Here is a 6,810-nt window from a genome sequence, read left to right on the forward strand (position 1 = left end):
GGAAGGAATATAATTCAGTTTTCATTGAGAAGGAAGGTTGATAACCAAAGAACTAATCAAATAAGATCGGCATGGGTTCATATAAGGAAAAGCTGCAGTGGCTGGTGAAAACGAATTTGAAAACTCTTGTAACTGGAGAAAGTTAAGAGTGTTAGCAATAATAAGGTTAAGAGGGTAAATGAAACTCGGAAAGAAGAAATAGCAAACTTTGATATGGATGGCGAAAGAGTGTAAGTTTTTAGGATCAATTGTATCGGACGAATTTTAAAATTGTAGTAGGTTTATGAATCATACAATTGGGAAGCAAAGATGTAGCGCGTGGTTTACGGAAGGGCCGGAAGAAATGGATAGGAACAAGGAAACGCAAGTTAAATTGTATAAAAGGAATGTTGTGTCAACTTTTTTTTAAATGTTCGTGAAGAATAGATATTGAAAACGAATAAAAAGGACACGGTAGAGGCCGTCTAGATGCTCAGGATATGCTGTACTGTATAAGGAGAGGTGAAAAGGCAAATATATACAGTATATATATATATATATATATATATATATATATATATATATATATATATATATATATATATATATATATATATATATATATATATATATATATATGTGTGTGTGTGTGTGTGTGTGCGTGTGTGTGTATACATACATATGCATATATATATATATATATATATATATATATATATATATATATATATATATATATATATATATATATACATATATATATATATATATATATACATATATATATATATATATATATATATATATATATATGTGTGTGTGTGTGTGTGTGCGTGTACAGGACTTACAGTAGGCTGCAGGCCAGCTTCTCTGTTTATTTTCCATTCATATTCGGGGGTTCAAGAGGTAAAACTACCATAAAAAAAAAAAGAGGAAATAAAAAGTCAAGAGGATTCTCAATGTAACATCAATTCATCTAAATGGAATACGATATCATTTATCAGGCAAACCTTTTAAAGTGCGGAGTTCTGATTCTCTGCTTCAGGGAAAATGTCAACTTTAACATCTAATTCCACTCCTGCAGAATGGAGACCAGCAACACTTGCCGTTCTCCGTAAAGAGAAAACAAATGTTTCGGTAAATCCAAAATATCGCTCCTGCCTTTACTACAGTCTCATATATATCCTTTCGCTCAACCTTTGCGCCGGAACCAGATGGAAGAGGAAAGTGCAATACAGAAATGCACGGCAAGAATGCACTACAAGGTAGTTTAACACCTCATGAAATTGCTTATAGTGCGAGTGTATAGTTCATAAATAACAGTGTTATTGTGTACGCGGAAGAATAAGTTATACTTATATTTCCATACTTGATGACAAATCCATTCGCCACCTATTATACCATAGCTCCTCCTTTTCTTTGCAAGCCATAACACAGTAATGTTGCCGTGAATTCCACGCAAATGTCAAAGTTCTCCTAGAAAAGTTCCACAGGCTGCTATATATCATGACTCCAAAAAGTATTCATTACTTCATTTACTAGCTATTTTAACGGCATATTTGCCATGAGTATCTCTCTCTCTCTCTCTCTCTCTCTCTCTCTCTCTCTCTCTCTCTCTCTCTCTCTCTCTCTCTCTCTCTCCTCCGTATATGTTCCTTTGACACCAAGACATTTGATTTCAAAAAGAACGAACTTTATATCTGCTGAGGCATCGCTAGAGCGACGAATGGGTCTTCTCAACCCCCTTCTCTAGTACACTCTATAACTCATTAGGAAAACTGGCTTATTCCTTCTAGGGAGGGAGAAACAAGACCCAAGTAATAAACAAAGGAAGTATGAGTGGGCAAACCAGCCAGCTCTTCTTGTAACCATCTGAGAATGATCTTTTAAAAGTTTTTTTTTTTTTTTCTGTTTTCCCACATTGAAGCTGATTTTAGGTTTTCATTCTTCTGTCTATTTTTATCAAATAAGAGAAATTATATGATTCTGTTTACTTTTATGAAACTTTCACCCTGCAATACTGGAAAAAAATGTGGGCCAAGTGTCATGTTTAACAAAAAATAAAAAGCCGTTTCCAGTCAGGTGATTTACTAAAATCTTTTAGATTTTGCTATTCCTATCATCCCTACAATAAGCCACCTATTATTATTATTATTATTATTATTATTATTATTATTATTATTATTATTATTATTATTATTATTATTATTATTATTATTATTATGTTGCTGGTATTCATTCAGTGACATTCGTCTTTTTGCTTCATTTAATATATGTGGCGTTATGTTTTCCTCTCACTATTTGAATCGCGGGTTTTTCTAAGCCGGCCTCTAAATCATATCTGGTTTCTTTCACCTGTTCTCTCTCTCTCTCTCTCTCTCTCTCTCTCTCTCTCTCTCTCTCTCTCTCTCTCTCTCTCCATTTTTGTATTTATGGTTTTTTTATTAGATTTTCCTTTCCCCTGCATATTTTTCCGTATTACATTCCTGAACGTTTATGAGTGACCCACTTTTTTTGTCTGTTTCCCCTTTCTAATATGTTTTCCCTTTAGTTCCCATTTGCATTATTTTTCTTTCATTGGTCCTAATCCAGTGTCTCTCGTCGTGTTATTGGTCTTTTCATGTCCATTTATTGTGCTTTCAATTGGTGTGTCTTGAATTACTAGTATTTTTTTATTCTATTTATCCTAGTTATACTATTATTCAGTGTTTTTCCTAACAGATTTGAAAATGAAACCCCCTAAACGCTTTAAGCGTGTAAAACACAATCTCTTCATTTGTGAGATATGAGTAAGAGTTAAGACATTGTATATCAAATTCACTGATATCATTTGAATCCACAATCACACGAAAAGAAATATGAATAGTCTTGAAATTAAAGAGCACAAATAAATCATTTTAAATCCAAAGATGGGCGTTAACCGCCTATCGTATTCATCTTTTTACTTGAAAACAAAAAATAAACACTTTTGATTCGTTTGTTTTCCTTTAAAAAAGACTTTTTAATTCGGATTTTTCTTTAATGGCTGCTACGTTCAAACCCCCTCCGTAAAACTTTTTTATTCATATTTTTTTTACTTAGCCATTTCTTTGAGAAGTTTTCTAAATGCTTTCCATTTCTGAAGTCATACTATTGTCACTTTCACCCTTTATTCCTTTTTTTTTTTTTTTAATATTTGTTCATACTCTGATATTGTTTTTCCTTTTGGCAATATTCTCAGCACAGGTTTCATTTTATTCTTGGTTATCAGAAGTCGCTGTTTCTTTTTATCAATAGTTTGCTGATATCATTTCCTGTTGATTTATTTAATATTTGTGCTGATCACTTATACATCAATATCCACAACATAAGTAGCTAGTTGCAGCGTAAGTAATAATGTAGCCATATTCAAGCGTTATTTAATTTCAGTACTTTCTTCACTTCTCGCCTTTCGATTCCTACGTTTCTTAACATTCATAGCCTTAAACTAGTTTTGTTTGCACCAGACCTCTTCGTAAATACGCTTACATCTCTCAGAATTTAGGCTCATTCCTCTTTTGATTTAATTGTATACTTGTTTTATTTTTATCTTTTACAACGTTCAGTTCTATTTTCATTAAAAATTTTTTTGCCACCAACATTTTCACACAATAGGAGATTGATTGCCTTTGTGGCTTGTCGACAACGTGGTTCTTCATATTTTGGCGAGAGGCTGCTCTTGACACCTTTCATGGAACGGCGTAGCCTTTATGAAAAAGAAATCTTCTATCTCTTTTCTCCAAGTTTCTGAAACTTTCTATTTTATTCTGTGCTTCCAAAGCTGTGAGAAGTTCTCGAACAATAGACCAGATCCATTTTTCCTCGATTTTCCTCAAGAAAGAATGTATTTCCAATCTCTCTCTCTCTCTCTCTCTCTCTCTCTCTCTCTCTCTCTCTCTCTCTCTCTCTCTCTCTCTCTCTCACCACACACACACACACACACACACACACACACACACACACACACACGAACAGAACAAGTTTCCTTGATTCACCCAAGATCATTTAGATTATGGAAAATTACTTTTTCTTTTCTCTGACTTATATTTGATTAATGAGATTGTTGTTTCATATCCTGTCTGTGGTTGATAGTAAATGTAAATTACATATTGCGTTGTGGGAAATATTTCAGCTGTCATTGTATGCTTTTCAACAGTCAGATAATAATAATAATAATAATAATAATAATAATAATAATAATAATAATAATAATAATAATAATAATAATAATAATAATAATAATCGTTATTATTGTTATGATCATTAATATTATTACTTATTAAACTGTCATAATCACATGAGTCACAAAGAATGGCAAAAAAGTCCACACTGATGTAAGTGTAAACATATATAAAAAATATATTTACCACAAGATCTTTCGAGAATCTGATCGATTCTCCTTGGTTAGATGGATTGGGAGAATTGAGAAGAATCACGAAAGCTCTCTTTCTATATGCAATATACTTTAAAGCATATTTTTATACTTACAAAGTGTGTATTTTTTTCATCAATATTATACACAATATTATTAATATAATTATATCTTTCCATGCCATCCCTAATGAAAGAATGATAATGCTCAATAAAAAAAAAAAGTAAAAAATGCGCCGAAGTTTCTTCTGCGCGATAGAGTTTCCTGTATAGCGCATAATCAAGGCCACCGAAAATAGATCTATCTTTAGGTCGTCTCGGTATAATGCTGTATGAGCCGCGGCCCATGAAACTCTCAGCCGACCGTGGTGGCCTGTGTTGTTGCGTTGCCACAGATGCACGGTTATGGCTAACTTTAACCTTAAATAAAACAAAAACTGCTGTGGCTTGAGGGCTGCAATTTTGTATGATTGATGCTTGGAGGGTGGATGACCAACATACCAATTTGCAGCCCTCTAGCCTTAGTGGTTTTTAAGATCTGAGGGCTGACAGAAAAAAGTGCGGACGAACAGACAAAGCCAGCATGATAGATAGTTTTCTTTTCAGAAAACTAAAACGGTGGGGATCTATTAAAAACAAATACAGACTACAGATTTGAAGAAAAAGTGAGATCAAAGCGAATTATACCGTGATGCCTCTTGATCTAAATTGCCTACATTTCCTTCCCATTTCCCCGGGTATGTCTTTGTTCATTTCGATAAGCTCTATTTCTTTCCTTCCTTCCTTTCTTAACCTCTCAGAATAACTAGTCTAAATATTCCATCGCAATCTCTTTGGATGATAATTGCGAGTAAGACAGAACCACATTCACTTCCGTAATAGGCCTAGCATTTCAGCAACTTCACGTCTTCTTCGTAGGCTTACACAGGACTCGTGCCACAAAGCAAAAATTTTGAAATGTAGTGGGCCATTTGTATACAGGTTTGGCAAATATACAGGTATCGTGGGTACTACTTAAATGTATTTCAAGTATTTTCTGAAACATACTCTCTCAGATAATATTCGTTCGCCAGTTTCGACTTGTTTGCTGTATAACACTAGATATGTTATATTTATCTATTTAGTTTTTGTCTCCTCATGATGAACAAATGTGCTGAACAGGAATTTATTAACAATGCTTTGTTGGGATTAATTAAATTTTCTTTTAGTTAAATGCTGCATTCAAAGCAATGTGCTATGCATGCACTGTACACACCAAGAGAGAAAATATGCCAGAACAGAGTTAAAAATTGTCAGCTTCTCTCGTGTAGTTGCTTAAGTTGGCGACTAATATCAGTAATCTATCTTTACTCCTTCGGCAGAGGTTAGGTGAGGTTAGGTCACGCGTGCAAATTACAGGCTTTCTCTCTCTCTCTCTCTCTCTCTCTCTCTCTCTCTCTCTCTCTCTCTTCGTGTGATATAAGACTTAGTTGAATTTCGGATGTTCAGTATATCTCCCAATGTTTAATATAATCTCTTACCTTAAATAAGTGTGTGGATATATTTACGATATTTTATAAAATTCTTTTGGTAATCTTACAAATGTCCACTTGTACATTTACTACAGATCTTTCCCTTTGTCTATCTAAAGCTTTTCGTGTCTCAAGAACCTTGCTAGTAAGGTTACTGGAATAATGGAATGTGCCTTTAAATTCAAAATTATATCCAAATTAGACTCAACGTAATGTAGATCTTTTTCGGTTTTCTTCCTCTTTCTTCTCTTCTTCTTCTTATTCTTCATCATCATCTTCTTCTTCTTCTTCTTCTTAAAGTGATCACGTAACTTCCTGGACAGTTTTTTCGGTCTCATTTTCGTCCTTATCTAAAACGAGTACTGACACCATGATGATATCGCTGTATTATTAATTTCTAGTAAAAAAGACCGGGTTCAAAACAATGTTAGTCAGTACAAGAAGAGAAAGTTATAAGGCATAAAATAATTACAATGGAACTGAACCTCATTTCAATGTTGGTGACAAAAATTCCACTTTAAACAGATATGTTCAGGGATACTAAGAAAACAGAAGACTGAGAGGTTCAAAATCTGTTATGAAGGACTGGACATCCCTCAGTTTAGTGATTTTCATTCTTAATGAATGAACTTTTTTTAATAATCTGATTTCCATACAAGTAATTGTTTTATATATATCTGGTGACCAAACAAATACTATATATATATATATATATATATATATATATATATATATATATATATATATATATATATATATAGATATATATAGATAGATAGATAGATAGATAGATAGATAGATAGATAGATAGATAGATAGATAGATAGATGGATATATGTGTGTGTAAAAATATATATTCATAAATATTTACACATATACATACAGTATATATATATATATATATATATATATATATATATATATATATATA

Source organism: Macrobrachium rosenbergii, chromosome 59, assembly GCF_040412425.1.
Source record: "Macrobrachium rosenbergii isolate ZJJX-2024 chromosome 59, ASM4041242v1, whole genome shotgun sequence".
NCBI lineage: Eukaryota > Metazoa > Arthropoda > Malacostraca > Decapoda > Palaemonidae > Macrobrachium > Macrobrachium rosenbergii.